Genomic DNA, 18,237 nt, shown 5'->3' with positions numbered 1-18,237 from the left:
GAACAGCTGCGGAATTGCTGAGTAGCTGGGGAATTGCAGAACAGCTGCGGAATTGCTGAACATGTATCAAAATTCTAAACAAACAGTCAATCATTAGCACAGTCAACAAATCATGTTAAAAAGACATATAATGCAATGAATTGAACAAGTTGATGGAGGAAATGATGTAAGAAGAGAGAAGTGAATAGGGAAAAGTTGTTGGGAGGACAGGTAAATGAGTGCAAGGTTGAGGCTCAACATACCCCCACTGCGAGGGTGTTGCATGTCCTCATGCAACCAAAACTTGTCATAATCTTTCAGTCCACATGTTCAGATGCCTCTGCCAAGACATCCAACCTTCTCCTTTTCCTCCCTGTTGCCAAATTTGTTCTTGGTTTCCTAACCAAGCACCTGAATTTCAAGTTGACCAAAGCCCTGCTTAATTTCTTGCATTTCCTCTTCAATTTCCTGTTCTTTCTTTGCCAAAGACCCAAATGAAGCATTGTATTATCGTGGACCATTTTGTCCACTTTGCCCTGTTCTTTCAATGCTTCGTTTTCCTGTTTGATATGGCGATTTAGTACCTCTAGCTCAAATACTTCTTGCTTCAGAGATTGAACCTATTGTTCAAGGGGCAAGACAGTACTAGGGCCAACAACAGATTGCTCTAATGTTTCCAAATAATCATATGCCTCCTGCTGGACAGGGTCAATGTCAGGTGTTTGTCTTAGCTTAAATTCAAATCCTTGAAAACTGCTTTCTCTCTCTTGCTGGAAAGGACTTTCCTCTCTTGGAGGACTTAGCTCAATATCTAGCTGAATTGGAGTCTTCTCCGGTGTGCCCAAATCAATGAAATGGGATTGTTTCTCTTTAGTCACACTCTTCTTCCCTATAAGTCTACGGCTTCTTCTTTTTGCAGGCTAGTACTCTTTGGCTTTTGCTATTTTTGTTTTTGTTTCTTTTTGAAGATGGCAGTTTCATGAAGAGCAAGCCTATGAGCTAATGTTTGGGTATCTTCTTCATTTGAGGGTTCAGGTGAAGGGTATGACTCTTGCAAAATGGCTTTCCCTTTATCCCCTTTTGTCTTTTTTTTCTGCTTCCCTTTTTCTTTCCTTTTGAATAGTTTCTTGAACAGTTTCTTGGGCAATTTCTTGAAGAGTTTTTGCAACAATTTCTTGGGCAGTTTCTTCAACTTCTACAGCAGTGTCTTGGGCAGCAGTCTCTTCTTGGGTAACCATTTCTTTCCCTTTTCTTCTACTTCTTTTTGGTACCCTAGGAGAGCTACTAGAGGCTTCAGCTGCCTCTTGAAAATGGTTTCTAACAAGGAATTTCTCCCATGTATCCTTTCTAATTTTTAACTGCTCCTCAATCAAGATTTTAATGAGTCCATGGTGATATAAGTGGGGCTCAATGTTTCCCACGTGTTTCTGAACAGTGGCACTCATTTTTCTTAGACTAGCTAGTAAGAAATAAGGAAGATTGATGGTATGTTCACCCATAAAATGCATCATTATCTTTGTATGATAAACATACATTATACCAAATCTGCCTTCACATGTTAAAAATTTCTGAACTAGCAAAAGTAAGGCAGTCCATTCCTTTTTAATGACACTTACAGGTATTCCTTTGGTGAAGATAGTGGTATCCATACCTGGATTTTTCAACATGTTCTTCCATTCTTGGCCTTTCCATTCTTGGCCTTCAACAGTTCGATTTTTGAACCAACGTTCCCCAGTACGAGGCAAAGCAGTTGCTTGAGCCAAGCTGCTCTCTGTGACAGTAAATTGTAGGTCTCCAATCTCCACAGTATTTGTTTTTCCATCAAACGACCGAGAAAAGGCCTTGGTAACTTCTTTGTGATATCCTTTGAACTTCTGAATAAATTTTAACCACTTGGCCTTCTGCAGGGCATTCTTCGTTTGTGGGTAACCGTCTAGAAACTTAGAACCTTCCGGCTCTGCTCTTAATAACTTGCCCATTTCGGTTACCAGCTCTCTTGTTGCTCTGACAGCGCTGTTTGAATACTGGAGGAGAGAGCTATATGGGAAAACAGTGCTCAGCAGTGGGTATTACGGCTACAACAGAATGGTCGTGATGCAATTACGAGACTGGTGGTCAGGGTTTTGAGCGGAGAGGTGAGGAAAATAGAACAGAGTATGTTTACGGTGAAACAGAGTAGTGAATGAAACCGAGAGTGAAAAACGATGAAATCGAGGGAATGAACAGCAATAGAAATGGGGTTATGCATGCGTAGAAGGGTGTTAAAGGATGAAACGCCGAATCCCATGGACGTCGGGTGGTTGTGTACACCTGGCTGCGGAATGATCAATTGGAGAGCCGTGGTACAATAGTACACGTCACTCTGGTACGAAGAATTAATGAGAGAGAGCAGGTCGTATTAAGTTTGAATCAACAGCAATTAGGGAACCGTTAGGAAGGTGGTGAGGTGGATTACGCAGCATAATGGATGAGGAGTGGACGGGGGTCTTGTCAATCATTACATTACGTGCCTCATACCATAATCCGAAAACCATACATAAATGATATAACTGTTAGTTAGAAATTTAGAACATACCTTCGTGTATTTGCCTTTTGATCCCTTTGCTAATTATGATGCTAACCTTTGATTGATTGCTGCCTTTGTATATGCCATGTGTCCTTGCTCTTTAATGATGCTGGTGCTTTTGACTGCAAATTTTTTCTTTTTTGAAGCAGAGTTTGTTTTTATTGCAGGAACAGAGTGTATTAGCTGCGAAATCTTGATATCAGCTGCGGAATTGGCTCCTAGCTGTGGAAATTGCAGCAACACTTTTCTGCCTGCACAAAGAGGATTAAAAACAACTTGACTGAATGGAATAGTCCTGAGAGGGACTTTATTTGGTGAAAATGAGATGGAATGAATGGACTGGAAGAAAATGAAGTGGAATGAAAATGATGAGATGGACAGAAAAAGAGAGAGATTTTTTTTTTGGAAAATATAAAGTGTCAGGTGACCCTGATTTTCACTTCATATTTTCTGCATAAGACCGCCAATCCAAGATTGGTTTTCAGGCTTATACAAGAGATTTTTTTCTTTTTTTTTTTTTTTTTTTCCTTTTTTTTTTTTTCAACTGAAAGGAACAAAAACTAGGCTGATGGAGGAGAAGAATCCTTCTCCACCAGCCTCATTGCAGAATCTTCTTGGAACATTTTAACAAATTCCTCCCTTGAGAGTGGCTTGTGGTAGACTTTCAATCGATGGCCATTCACAATGAGAGGAGTCTGAAGCTCATCAATGGTCTTCACTCGAACTGCTCCATTTTTAAAGACTTCATCAATCTCATATGGCCCAAGCCAATGAGTTTGAAATTTTCCTTTGAAGTCCTTAAACTTGGAATCAAACAATAGTGCCCAATCTCCCTTCTGAAACTTTCTTTCTTTGATGTGTCGATCATGCCACTTAGTTCTTTGGTGCTGAACTAGATCGGTCCTTAGAATTGCATCTTGTCTTATTTCATCTAGCTCATTTAGCTGGTCCATTCTGTGTTTTTGGGCTTCTGATAGGCTCATCCCCAATTGAACTGCCATCTTGAAGGTCTTGATTTGGAACTCAATGGGGAGCAGGACTTCTTCCCATAAACAAGTTCATAGGGAGAATGTCCTGTTGTGTTCCTCCATGTAGTTCTATAGGCCCATAAGGCTTCAGGAAACCTTTCTGCCCAATCTCTTTATGAAGATGAACAGTCTTGGTGATGATGCTGTCAAGAACTTTATTTGTAGATTCCACTTGACCATTTGATTGCGGATGGTATGGAGTAGATGTTTTGTGCTTGATTTTGTATTCCTCCATTAGCTTCTCCATCAATTTAGATGTAAATTGACTTCCCTGATCTGTCACAATTTCTCTTGGGACACCAAAACGAGTAAAAATATCCTCAAAAAGAAATTGAACAACTGAATTTCCAGTGGCAGAAGGCAATGCCTTGGCTTCTACCCACTTAGTAACATAATCAGTGCAAACCAATATAGACTTCTTTTTCTTAGATGGTGGATTAATAGGTCCAACGAAATCTAGAGCCCATTTCTCAAAGGGTTCGATGCATACCTGTGGCTGTAGTGGCATTTCATTTGAAGGAGTTGGTCTTCCAACTCTTTGGCAGCTGTCACACCTTCTAACATACTGCTTTGTATCTTTAAAGAGAGAAGGCCAATAATATCCTAAAGAAAGGATTTTATAGGCTGTCCTCTTGTCAGCAAAGTGTCCACCGCACGGTTCATCATGACATGCCTTAAGGATGTCAGGCATTTCATCTTCCCGAACACATCTTCTGATCATACAATTTGGCCCTGTTTTGAACAATTCATTAGAAATCCAAGAATAATGTGAACTCTCCTGAATGATTTTCCTTTTCTCATTAGGAAATAAGTGTAGAGGTAGCTTCCCTGTAACTAGATAATTAGCAATATCTGCATACCAAGGAGTCTTGGTAGTTACTGCAAACAATATTCATCTGGAAACTTATCCTCTACAGGAGAATCTTCGTTAGTGTTTTGGATTCTAGACAAGAAATCAGCTACTGTGTTTTGTTTCCCTGGTCTATCTAACACAGTAATGTTGAATTCTTGTAAAAGTAAAATCCATCTTGTAACTCTGCCATTAGTAACAGGTTTGTTCATGAGATATCTAATTGCAGAGTGATCAGTATGGACAAAAGTTTCATAGCCGGTTATATAATGTCTAAACTTGTTAATTGCATGAACAACGGCTAAGAATTCTTTTTCAGTCACAGTGTAATTTAACTCAGTGGGAGTCAAATTTTTACTGGTGTAATAAATGGCATAAGGGACCAAATCTTTTTGTCCCAAGACAGCTCCTAGAGCTGTATCTGAAGCATCAGTAGAAATGTGGAAAGGGAGTTTCCAATTTGGCCCTCTCAAAATGGGTGCTTCAGATATTCTAGTCTTTAAAGTTTCAAATGCAGACTGACATTCAGGATCCCATTTGAACTCACAGTCTTTGGTAAGTAATTTGAAAAGAGGAGATGCTATCTTGGTGAAGTTTTCAATAAATCTTCTATAATATCCAGTAAACCCAAGAAAACTTCTAACATCTTTCTGGCTATTTGGAACAGGTAACTTGGAGATGACTTCCACTTTGGATCTATCAAGTTTAATTCCATCTCTTGAAATATGATGTCCTAAAACAATCCCTTCAGTAAACATCATAAAACATTTTTCATGACTTAATGAAAGATTTGTTTCTTTACATCTAATTAGGACTTTTTCCAAATTTTCTAATGCTTCTTCAAATGTGTTACCATAAACTGTGAAATCATCCATGTAGACCTCTACACAATCATGAATTAGATCTGAAAAGATTCCTAGTACAACCCTTTGAAATGTAGCGGGTGCATTGCATAATCCAAAAGGAAGTACTCAGTAAGCAAAAGTTCCCCAAGGACAAGTAAATGTGGTTTTGTCTTGATCTTCAGGTGCTACCTGAATTTGATTGTAACCACTAAAACCATCCAAAAATGAGAAAAACTTTTTACCTGCTAAAGTATCTAATACTTGATCAATAAAGGGCAAAGGAAAATGATCCTTCAAGGTTGCTTTGTTCAATTCTCTGTAATCAATGCAAACCCTCCATTTACCATTCTTTTTAGGTACTATAACCAAGGGAGAAACCCATTGGCTATCTGAAATAGGGTAAATGAAGTTTACATTGAGTAACTTCTGGAACTCTTCTTTCACTATCTCCCTAAGATTTGGATTCATCCTTCTTTGAGGTTGTCTAATTGGTCTATTGTTTTCCTCAATGTAGATGTGATGAATGCAAGTCTTAGGGTCAATACCTTTCATGTCGGTATACTCCCATGCAAAAGCAGCAGTAGAATGTCTTTGCAAGACTTTGGTTAGCTCTTCTTGTTGGGATTTTTCCAAGTTTTTGTTAATGTTTAATGTTTTTCCTGGAAAGATCTCAATGGCAGAACTACCAAATTCTTCCATAGAGAAAAGAGACATTTGTCTAGATGATAGACACTCTATGTCAGAATCCAACTGAAATTGTGTAGAGTCATATTCTGAAGATGGTTCAAAATTTTCTAATGTGTTCAGAATTTGACTATCTTCACTAATCTCAGAAATGGTAAAGACAGGTTGTATAGTATCTTCATCATCAACCCACTCATTATCTCCTATTTCTGTAATTGCTTTCGCTGGAGGATACAGATTGAACTTCTTTGTTGAATTGCCATCAAAAATATACATATCCCCAGACCTACAACTTATGAAAGCATCAGCTGTGGCCAGCCAAGGTCTTCCTAAAATAAGAGGATGTCCTCCTAGATTGTTCTTGGGAGTTAAAATCATAAAATCAACTGGATATTCCCAAGAGTCTAGGGAGACTGGAATGTCTTCCAATACACCATCAGGTTTAATGATTTATCTATCTACAAGCTGCAGTAAAGTAGGTGTAAAGAGAAGGTTAGGAAGTTTTAACTGGTCCATGGTCTGTCTACTCATAATGTTGATAGCAGCCCCTAAATCAATCAAAGTATTTGGTATTTCTACCCCATTGATATGTGTTTTGACAATTGGACTACCGGGATCTACATATTTCTGCATGGTAATCTTTCCCATCCTAATATCTGCAATTTTTCCTACCAGGTGGATCCTTCTGGTATCTCTTGGTTTCCTTCCTGGTCTTTTAAGGCTCAACTCCTTTATTGTTTTTGCTAGAATGGGAATCTCTTTAATGGCTTGTACAAGGGAATCTTGATACAGACATTCTTCAATTCATCTAGAAAATTATAGTCAGACAACCAAATTTGCTTTTCCACTCCTTTGTCGATTTGTAACCTTTCAGGAAAAGGAGGTGTGGATGAAGATGAAGGTTGCTCAACTATGGGAGTTGTGGGGGTCATTTCTTTTTCTTTTTCTTTTTCTTTTTCTTTTTGAGTGTTTGGGTTTTGAAGGGATGCTTCAGAACCCTTATTAGCTCTAAGAAATTCTTCCTCAGAAATGCTTGGTTGTTGAACATTTATAGAAGGTTGATCTAGGATTCTACCCGATCTGAGTTGTACTTCATTAAGAGGAACAATCATATAGGTAGGGAATGGTTGACCTTCCATCGTGTAAGCATTTTGAGGGTTCCTATTATTGGGGTTTGGTAATGGCTGAGAAGGAAGTTGATTTGACTTTTGTTGGATTGGAGCAAGATTGAGAATTTTGATTTTGTGGAGAAGGTTGTTGTTGTTGAGGGAATGGTAATGATAGTTGTTGACTTTGATTTGGAAGTTGTGGAGCTTGTTGGTTCTGAAAAGATGGAGGATATTGATAATTGAGAAAATCTCCCATAAGGATTTTGCATGCTTTGCATCCATGATTGAAAAGGATTTTGAGGTTGAGGCCAAGGTTGTTGCCAAGGATTCCAATTTGGTTGGGGTTGAAAATTCATAGAGTTGTTAAACCCTTGATTTTGTTGTCCCTGCCAAGGTCTCCTTGCAACAAAACAGAGAGATTCAAGTGTATTTGGATCTTCTTGAAAGACTGCTTTGAGCCCAGGGATTGAAGGACAATCCTTGGTCTCATGGTTTTCTGAGCAAATTACACATGTTTCCACAACTTGTGCTTCCAAGGGACATTCCCTTAAAGCATGTTTCTTTCTACATTTCGGGCAAAAGATGGCCAAGGCCTCGGCTTCTGCTTTCTGTTTATTGTGGATCTTAAGGGTGTCTAATTGTTCACTAAGACTCCTTAAGATGTCAGTTTTGAATTCATCAAGCATATTGCCGATCTCAGCCCTACTTACTGATCCAGTTGCAGATTTATTTGCTCTGAGGAGAGAAGGATCTCTAGGCCCTTTTTGAGTTTTTGATTTGCCCCTTGAGAGATGGACACATAATTCTGCTATATCAGAAAGTGGAAGCTGAGATATATCTCCCTTCCCCATCATATTCAAAAGATCTATCCATTCATCTCTAATGGCTTTTAGTAATAGGGCTTTCAAGGTCTCTTCATCCAAGTTACTCATTTTTGCTCTTTTCAAATTATATTGAAATCTTTCAATCAATTCCTCCAAGTTCTCATCTTCTCCTTGTACCATTTTAAATACCTCATCCTTGTGATTGGTGGGCATACAATAGTCCAGGTACCTATCCAAAAATGTCTGTTTCATATCATTCCAAGACCTAATGGATTGAGTGACTAACCCCATGAACCATTTCAAAGCTTGTCCTTTCAATGTGGAAGGGAACAATTTGAGTTTTTGAGTGTCATCCAAATAGTCATAATTTCTACATACGACTTCAAACTCAAATAAAAATGTTTCAGGGTCCTCATTCCTTGATCCATGAAAGTTCGGGAGGACAGATGGTGAGATGTTCTACATGGTGGCTCGGGAATCCTCATCGACTATAGGGAACCCGAATGAGTTATCCCCATTCCTATTTCCTCCAATATTACCTCTACCTCCTCCATTGTTTCCTCCTCCTCCTCTACCTCTACCTCTACCAAATCCAAGTGCTCCTTCCTCTGCCATGGTAGTTTCCCCAGAGACTTCAGAGTCTTCTGGTTCTTCTACTAAGGGTGTATGAGAAGGATTCCCTCCTTCTTCTTCAGGTGTTTCTACTTCTTCAAAGAAGGAAAGGATCTCTTTCTAATTCAGACTCGATGGAAGGTATGGGAGAGTCGACTCCTGCTTCTTGAATTCCGAGAATCCTAGGGCTAGGAGTGTCAGTTGGAGATAAGGGAGGTGTCTCTTGTCTATCCCTTGAAGTAGATGGACTTGTAAAAATCAAACTCTTGGTTCTAGCTAAAAACCTTCCCCTAGAATCTCTAGCTCTATGCATGTCATTTTTTATTTTTTCTTCAAGTCAGGCTAATAATTCTTTTTCTGATCTTCCAGGTCACTCTAGGTACAAGAAGAGAGCATACTTAAGAAACTATTAAACCAATAACTTTCTCTTTTCTGATCCTCCAGATCACTCTAGGTGCAAGAGGAGAGCATACTTTGAGAGGTTATCAATTTCCCTTTCTTGAAATTTTCTTAATTTTTTTTTAGAATTGGCTACCTAATTTCACTTCCCCGGCAATGGCGCCAAAATGTTTGGTCAATTTAGTGTTGTCTAAATTTCTATCATTAATTGTCAACCGGGGCTCGTAAGCTGATGAAGTGAAGTGTACAGTATGTACTTAAGCAACCTTTCCTAGTTCTTTTTGTCGTTTTTGGATGATGTTTGTGGTTGATTTAAACTTCTTAAGATGGAGTGATGGATTTATAAACAAATGAGTGCGTGTGTGTGCATATGGTGGTTTCTAAATGCTTCTAGAACTTTTTAAAGAAAAAGCTTGAAAAGTGACTTGCAATGGAATTAAACAAAGTGACTAATGGCACTAGTCCACTATCTATGCTGCTGATAAAAACAAAAATAGCATCTATGTTAACTCAATGGAAAGTGAAAAACACTACTTTAACTGCAAAACTTAAATGACAAATCATAACACTTCATTCTTTCTTAACACTCTGCCTCTAGCTGAAATTGTTCATGTGAAAAACAGTTAAGAAGGAATCAGTAATATGAGTCCAAAAGCTAATCAAACCAAGCTGCCACTCAATGATATTTTGGTCCAGTAAAGGTTAGTCAATTATGATGAGAAGACCATCAAAAGGTTAGTAAGCAACTTATCAAAACTTTGATAAAGTAAACTAGCAATGAAACTAAGTAAGCAAGGTAAAAATCAGTGGCTAAGACAAGACAACTTCAAATACCATCAGTGATAAAAAGAAATAAAAACACACTATCCCGGGCTCCTAACACACCTGCATAAACAAACTGATCAGTTCTGAAAAGTGCTGGAAATGTAAAGGCACGAAATCAAACTGTACATTATTATACATGTTCAAAGAAATGAAAAACTGCAGAAATCAAACTATACATTATTGTACATGTGAAAATGAAAACAAAGAAAGGTAGGAAAATAAAGTTAAATGCTACTGTACATAGGTTGTGGTAGATGGGGGCCCTCCATCCACTCAACCAGCTAAAGATCAGTTACGCAGAGATGAACAGGAATAGTCTTCTTATATTAAATCAGCATGTCAAAATACAGTCAAAAAGTGTTGTAAAAACAGTCTTTGAAACAGAGTTTGATAACCAAAACAATTACAGCAATTACAATATCAAAAAGCTAATCTCTAAGCGTTGGCAAACGCTTTATTTATAGGCACAGAGACAAACTGTCCTCTGCGTAAACTAAGCAACTACAGTCTTGACTAATTAACTACGTAGCAACACGCAGGCAACTCCGTGCACGTTTGGAGGAAACGGTCATCATGGGGAGTAAATCTATGGTTAGATCCTGTCCCTTGCTGTCTTCGTGGCGTGGAGGAAGTGCCAGCTGTGGTTCCGTGTCTCAGTTGCTCATGCAGAGTCGTGCCACCGTCTGGAACTTAATTGTTTGACCGTGGGTACACCTGCGTTGACGGGGGCATACGTGACTGACTTGGCCCAACCAATAGCATACGAACCATGTATACATCCATACCAACGTGCCCATGTGGCTCGTTCCTTGAGAAGACACGTGGAGTATAGCAAACAACAAAAAGGCTGCGGAATCTCTGAACAGCTGCCAAATTGCTGAGTAGCTGCGGAATTGCAGAACAGCTGCGGAATTGCTGAACATGTATCAAAATTCTAAACAAACAGTCAATCATTAGCACAGTCAACAAATCATGTTAAAAAGACATATAATGCAATGAATTGAACAAGTTGATGGAGGAAATGATGTCAGAAGAGAGAATTGAATAGGGAAAAGCTATTGGGAGGACAGGTAAATGAGTGCAAGGTTGAGGCTCAACACCAAGCGCTTTCCAAGCAGTTGAGGAAAGGATACTCACATAAGCCCTTCATCTATGATGGTACTAGCCATAACCATTCTATATATTTGACAATGATTCGGAATGGTACACTAGCTGGTAAAGGGTGTGCCTAGTTGATTCCAGTCGAAGGAGACAACTAGGTTGCTTGGAGGTGGGACCGAATAGATGGCCGGGTACGACTCTGACGAACTTCCTTCCTACGGTAAAGGAATGGGTAAATTTCCCCCATGTTCGTTGGAGTCTGTGCTTATGAAAATAATTTGGACGGTGTCATCCTTGTTCTCTTCAGTGACTGTATCATCTGAAGATGGAACCTCTAAAGGCAAGACCGGGTCAACTGCCGCCTCGACCTTTTGACTTTCATCTGGTATGGGTTCAGATGGTTTATCTTCAATGATAGATGCTTCGGCCGACCACCTGAGCGGGCCAGCTGGATTTTCAACTAGTGACGGACTCGGCAAGAGTTTTTTATATCCAGGAGGAAGTCGTAACGGTGAAACCGGACGATCATCCAAAACTCTTTTAGCATCGTCTGAGAAGGACAATGGTGGACGGCGTGATCGCCTTCGCACAGTTTACAAGGAAATCTATATTTTCCTTTTTGTCCTGGGGCTTCACTTTCACTAGTCGACGGTGTGTTTTTAACATGATCATCAGAGGTTGACGACACCGGGTTGTGCAAACGAGGAGACCAGTCCCTTAAGATCCGAGGGATGCAAGGACAATCTCTGTGATAGTAGTCTCCTTTGCAAATGACACATGGCAATTTAGGCCTGGTCGGTGCAGTGTGTGGATTTTCGCTAGACGACACTCGTTTGCCCCCATTCGCTTTTGGCTCCTTCTTCTTCTTCTCTTTCTTCTTCTTTTCCTTCTTCTCCTTAGGTACTTGACTTTTGGCTTTACCAGCCCCATCAAGCAAAGAGGAAGGAGGAGAGGAAGAATTAGAGGAAGTAGAAGGTTGGTGGGTAACTCTGGATTCATCTAGTTGCTAATTCGATTATTTAGGAATTGTGGTGTTCTGAACGACAGAGGTTGAGAAGAGCCATACAGGCAAACCAATTGTCAGTCCTGGAAGCGAAAATGTGGCCATATGGGGTGCACCAACATCTCCCTAAGAGGAGAAGGGACTAGGATTTCCTCCAAGGGGAATTCTTGGTTGGTGAATTCCATTTTCTCAGCCCAAGATCAATGTAAGAAAGGGTAATGAATATTCCGTTTAAAATAAATTTTAGACGCTTTGACACAACTTGTTTTTTCAATTTTTAAGAGTCGAGAAAAAACAAAAGATGACTCTAGTCGCCTTCGATTTTTGATGAGCCTGAAGTGACAAGTGCTCAGATGGACCTTTTCCGTTAAGGTGTCTGAAAAAGAACGAAAGGGACTGCTCTGGAAATCTAGGTAGAGGGATTACCAAATCAATCGCAAAACTGCAGAATACTTTTTACGGTACGACAGTCAATCTTCCCGAATGTTGTGTTCAGTGCATTGCGATCAATAGGGCAGCAGACACGGCTTCCTATGGATAAAGGATTAAGCCTATTGGGGTCTCCCAAAATATACTCGACAGTACGTGGGAGCACAAGTCTGTACTGGCACTTATCGTGTCAAAGTGGAGGAATCACCCAACCATCAGTGAGAACAACAGTTACCATGCTTTACGACGCCGGAATACGTCTCTAGCCTATACTTCTAAATGTTATGCGTTAAGTTCAAAAGCGTTGTTAGATTCATTGAATTTATTTTAAGTTGATCTTGTTTATGAAGTTTGCCTTTCAGGTTCACCACGATATGTAGATGTAATTCCTTAAAATGCAATCTAAGATGATAAACAAACTTTTTATCTCCTTTATGCAATGAAAATCCTAGCTACTAGGGAAACGAAAGACAGAATATTTTCACAAAGAGCAAAGAGCACACTCTAAATGCACTTTCCTAAATCAATCCAATCAGATTGTCTATATGCAAATGCACATGCATGTATTTGTTTTCGACTTTCTTAGTATATGAATGCTAAAAATAAAGTTGATGCACAAATCTGAATTTCTTTTCAAGCGACAAATATCAACAAGTTTCTTTTCGAAATCAAAAAATGGAGATGATCATAACACCTTACGATTTTGAAATGAATACTTGTTCTCGACACTAGAAAATTACAAATTCAGACCAAAAGCAATAGTAACAGGATAATCGACCATCAACAGCAATCAAACTCTTTCCTATGATTGAAATCGACACTTGCGACAGTTTCAAATCAAAGGGCGACAGTATGATTACGCTACTTTTGCAAAGGAGAAATGTAAATGACTCAACAAACACACAAAAACATCTACAGTTCTTTTGTACAAAGGAGATGGAATAACAGTAAGGAAAAGGGGTTTCAAACAGACATATACTGATCACAGGCAGCAAAATTCAAGACTAGAACTAGAAAGAATGAACCACAGAAGCCACAACTGCACAGAGCTAGTCTGATCAGCGCACCTGTAACACAGAGAATCTGAAATGCAGCGCAGGTTGTCCACTCAGGAAGTGCGATGAAATTCAGAATCTCTAAACAGTACCTGCGTTGGGCCAGAAACAAGACTCTGTTCAGATTCCGGGTCACAGCTTGCAGTTCAGTTCTTGGGTTTTGGCCGAGCAAAAAGCAATCAGTAATGCAACAATCAGGGATAGATCTAAGGAGGATCTAAGAGCTATCACAAGGGCAATCAGATAGTTTGTGAATCAGTTGTTTAAATCATAAATAGATCCAGTAGATGGATTGAAGTAGCAGTTGTCTACTTTGAATTTGTTATGGAAAATGCAGTTCAAATGCTACTTGTAAGTTTATGAAACAAACAACAAAGAATGATAAACAAACAAACTAATTAAGTCCCCAGCGGAGTCGCCATTTTGTTACAGGGAAAAGTCTCTATATAGAACTACTCTATCCCACTAAGGTGTGATAGCTTCCTTAGAAACAAACAGAGAAAAGCTACTTTTGTTTTTCCTTTATGAATTATAGATAGAGAGGAACAGAAAGACCAACCTCTGTCTTGCGCTAATCTCTTTGATTCGATCCCTCTTCTTTGATAGTCCTCAGCTACCTGCTCCCTTGCACGCCCAGCTTCACAAAGTATCTGTAAGATCACAGAAGAATAGCACTATACAAATACATGGATCTATAACCATAAACAATCTAGGATCAGATGTAAATTGACCATACAAATGTAACAAGCATCAATGATACAAAAGCATGGAGGAAAACTCAAATAGCTTTTATTGATAAAAAAGAAAAGAGCCAGGAGGAGTTACAACCAGTTTTTCTGACTCAGCATCAACCTCCCAGCAAAGAAGCCCCTCTTCACCTCAAACAAAGCTTAGATCACCCAACAATCTGATGTTTGTCTCAAGAAACCAACATCAATTCCTTACAATATGCAAAATTCCAGCCTCTGGATCTCTGGGATGAGGGATCCATATATAGATATCTGTAAGGGGGATGAGTCAGCTTGTGATTTGATTAGTGTCTTCCTCTGATAGTTCTTGCTTCCACTTGGAGACTGATGGCCTCTTACTCATCCTTGGTCGAATTCAGTGAGGCAAGTGTCACAGGAGAAGATTCAGGAAGCTTCCATTGCCTCTCCACCTCGCGAAATGACACTGCCATTTGTCATTTCTCGCCCATCGCCCATAGAAGGGATTTTTGAAATGAAACACACCCTCACAGTGTATTTGGGTGAGATGCAATGCACTTAGCCAGTGGAGCAACTGAAATGATCCTGTTTTGACCAATTCTAAGCAGTTTCTCATGGAGAACTTCTGGGAGAAGTTATAATTTGTTGACCTTGTTCCTTTAGTGTTAGAACAACACTTTTATGGACTTAGGAGCTCTTGTTTTATGGACATTTCATGCTTGGGGTTGTAGGGCCCAAAAATTTCTATAACAGTGACCCAACTCTACTGTCTCTAGGAGTTACGAGGACTTTCAAGCCTTCAAGTTGGCTCGGTAAAAACTCAGGAGGTTGGCCCTGAAGTCTATGGGACTTCCTCGGTAATTCAGCCATGGTTAAAAACTTTTAACTACTTCACATGCAAACAAAGTAAAATCTCAATGAAAACCACATAAAGCCTCTAAAGAACCAAATAAATTTGAATCACACGCCTAAAGAATCTAGGAGATCAAACACACACAACAGTAACTTTTTGTACTGAAAACACTAGTTGGTGATGAAATCCAACATCGCAGAGTTCAATACAGAAATGGCGGTTGGAACAGTTACCCCGGAACCTGCTTAATGAATAGACTGGCACAAGTTCCTCCACTTAACCGTCTCGAGTGAAGAGAACCCCCAGAAAATCCAAGTGAGTCTAGCCGACGTCTGCTCCAGGTACAGTGGGATCTTCACCACTGTCACTCAGGAAGAATCCTAAAGAATATGGCCACTAAGGTTACCAACTGAAACAAATATACCTGGGGGAACAGTCCATGATCCGATACGCACGCAAGGGCAGAGTAGCAAGCTCAATCCCCTTGAAGGCTCCTTGACATAATCCAAGGTTTACCAACAAGTGACCCAGGCTCCTCGACAATGGTTAATCCGAAGTATACGTTTTTAATACGTGAATATCTGGCGTCGTTCCCAATGAGGAAGGATTGATTCCCACACTGGTTCAGACACGATCTCGTGCTTCTCCTTTAAGAGGAGCTTTCCCAGAGCATAAATGCAACAATTGGATTTCTTCCCTACCACAAGATACAGCTACTTGTTTTTTTTTACTGTCTTGGAGAGTTAATTACTCTCCTACTCCAAGACACTAGCCTAAGCTAAGTTGGTGTATCAGAGCCCTAAAAATAAAAATATTTCTAGAATGAATTTTACTTTAAGCATTATTTTTTATTGGTTTTTGTTTAAGTCAAAAGGTGCGGAGATGAAACTCGTGGTATGAAGACTCGACTCAAAATCACTAAAAATGCACTTAAGATGATTTAAACAATCTTTTCTCTTCGATGAACTTCTAAACTAAGAGAGAGTTTGAGAATGCAAATACTTTAAAAACACAAATATTTCTTAATCAAATAAATTAAAAGAAGAGCTTCTGTCCTTTCCAATGCACTCAAAACGAGACAACTATTTATTTCACAAAAATTTCCCTTTTTCGTTTCAAAGCACTCAACTACTACAAAAACAAACTTTTTTTAAAAGAGATTTTTTATTTTTTATAAAACACTCAAAACTGTGGAAATGACTAACTTTGAGATCTATGAATTATGAAAACTATTTGAATTCAAAGCCTACAAGATGTATTTTTTTTTAAAGGATGTTTTACTTAGCTAGATGTACGCTAAGGACCAATTTATGCAGAAATCAGAATCAGTTAAGAACAACCAATTTTGTTTTCTTTTTGAAAATGAAAATCCAAAATTTTAAACACAAGCTTTTCGAAGTTTTGTAAAGAGAAAACACAAAGCGGATTCCTCAACAAGGGGAGATTTCATAAATGATCAGACTCATAAGAAGGCTGGTAGACACCAAGGTGATCTGAAGTCCCTATAGCTTCTAAGCTCAGAGCCACTACAAGACCAAAATGAAAAACAAGCCCAACAAGCAAAACTCTAGGAATTTCACCTAAACCCTAACACTAATGAAATCAACATAAGGAAAGCTTCTGACAAGTTATATGCAGGTCTGGGCAGTATATAATAGCTTCTAAACAAAAACTAAGCTTACTAACAGAGGAAATCTTAGGTTTTTCAAAATTTTGACAGGGTCCGCAGGCCCACAGTTAACACAGGTGTGGTCCTGCTCTGTGCTAAAAGCAAAGGTGCGGATATGTACGCACTATGTCAAAAGGCTAGGGTGCGGTCCTCTCCCAAAGCTATGAAAAACAAAAAATAACCCTGGATCTACAAACTATACCCAATTTTACACACAACAAGCCAAAAACGGAAAAAAAACACAGTTTCTCAGGTCAAAGTAAAAACAAGGAAAAAATCAAGTCCCCAGCGGAGTCGCCATTTTTTCACATGGAATAAGTCGATCTTGCGGACAAGATAGACCTTCCTAGAATCTAAAGAAGACCTAATGACAAGCAAACCAACCAGACACTATCTTTCTCTAAATATGCTTTTATAAACAAAGGCAAACAAGTGTTTTAGGGCCTACCTTAGGTCCAACGCAAGTTTATGGATGCCCTCGCTTCTTCAACCCAAATGAGTTCCTTTGTCACGAATCTTCAAACACAAACAAGCAAACAAATTAAATAGCACCTGAAAAGCCAATATCATAAAACATATTCACATGAAAGTCAAGGAGTCCATGAAACAAATAACATGAGATACTTGTTGATAAAAATGAGTTTGATTGTATTAATTCAAAAGAAGAAGAACTTTACAACCTGTGACTTGACGCTGTACAAGCTCCTCACAGGGTCCAGCAAGAAGTCTCCTCTACTTTGACAAGTTTCACTCACTTCCCAATGAAGCCAAAAAGGTATGCGATCTCTCCTCTTAAGCTAAACTAGGAAGTCTTAATTTCACCAGCATTTACCCTCAAAAATGTTTAGCTTCTTACCCCCTTAGCAACCAGCCCAATGCCTAAATTTATAGTGCAATGGAGGGAAGTTACTAGGTCCTCCTTCAAGGGATAAATCCCTCCTTCAAAGGATAGCTCCTCTCATCAAGGGATTAGCTCCTTCTCTTTTGGGATGCATGAACCACCTAAGAGCGGAAAATCCACGTCAAAATTCCTTCTAGAATCATCCAGAATTAACCCAAAGTGAGTTTTTTAGAATAAACTTGCGCCCTTTTTTACTTTCACAGGGGTCCGCACCCACACCTTTAGGGACAGAGCGGGCAGGTCCCAGTTTTTGTAACAGAAGGTGCGGGACCGCAGGTGACAGTGAGAGAAAGTGCGGAACCAGAGTTTCATTGATTTTTAATGTCTTTCTCTTATTTTCAAAGCTTGACTTGAAGAGCTGAGGTCTGAGACTTGCTTAAGAGGACAATACAAGTGATGATGGACCCATACTAATACAAATATCATGGTGACGATATTTTTGTGTAACAGTGATGCCTTGTCTGTATGAAGATGGTCATAGAACAGAAACAAAAATAAGTCATCGAGTGGAGATCTAAATCTAGAGGGAGATCTAAATCTCCAGGAAAACCTATAAAGGTGGTGTGCTGGAAATGCAGAAAGGAAGGGTAATACAAAAGGGATTGTAAATCTAAGTTCTAATAAAGAAAAGGGATCTGATGATGCTCCTTCTGCAGAGTCAAAAATCACCTCTGATGAAGGTGGGGGGTGTATTGGCTTCTTCAAGTACACATGTAGATCACGAGTCATTGTTGATTGACTCAGGTGCATCCTTTCACTTCATCCCCATAGAGAGTGGTTCTGCGAGTATGAGAAATA

This window comes from Pinus tabuliformis, chromosome 1_1 (genome assembly GCF_031772625.1).
Source record: "Pinus tabuliformis cultivar Carrire ecotype Pingquan chromosome 1_1, CPIR1, whole genome shotgun sequence".
NCBI classification, from domain to species: domain Eukaryota; kingdom Viridiplantae; phylum Streptophyta; class Pinopsida; order Pinales; family Pinaceae; genus Pinus; species Pinus tabuliformis.
The sequence above is the reverse complement of the archived record's forward strand: the minus strand, read 5'-3'. Positions refer to the sequence as shown.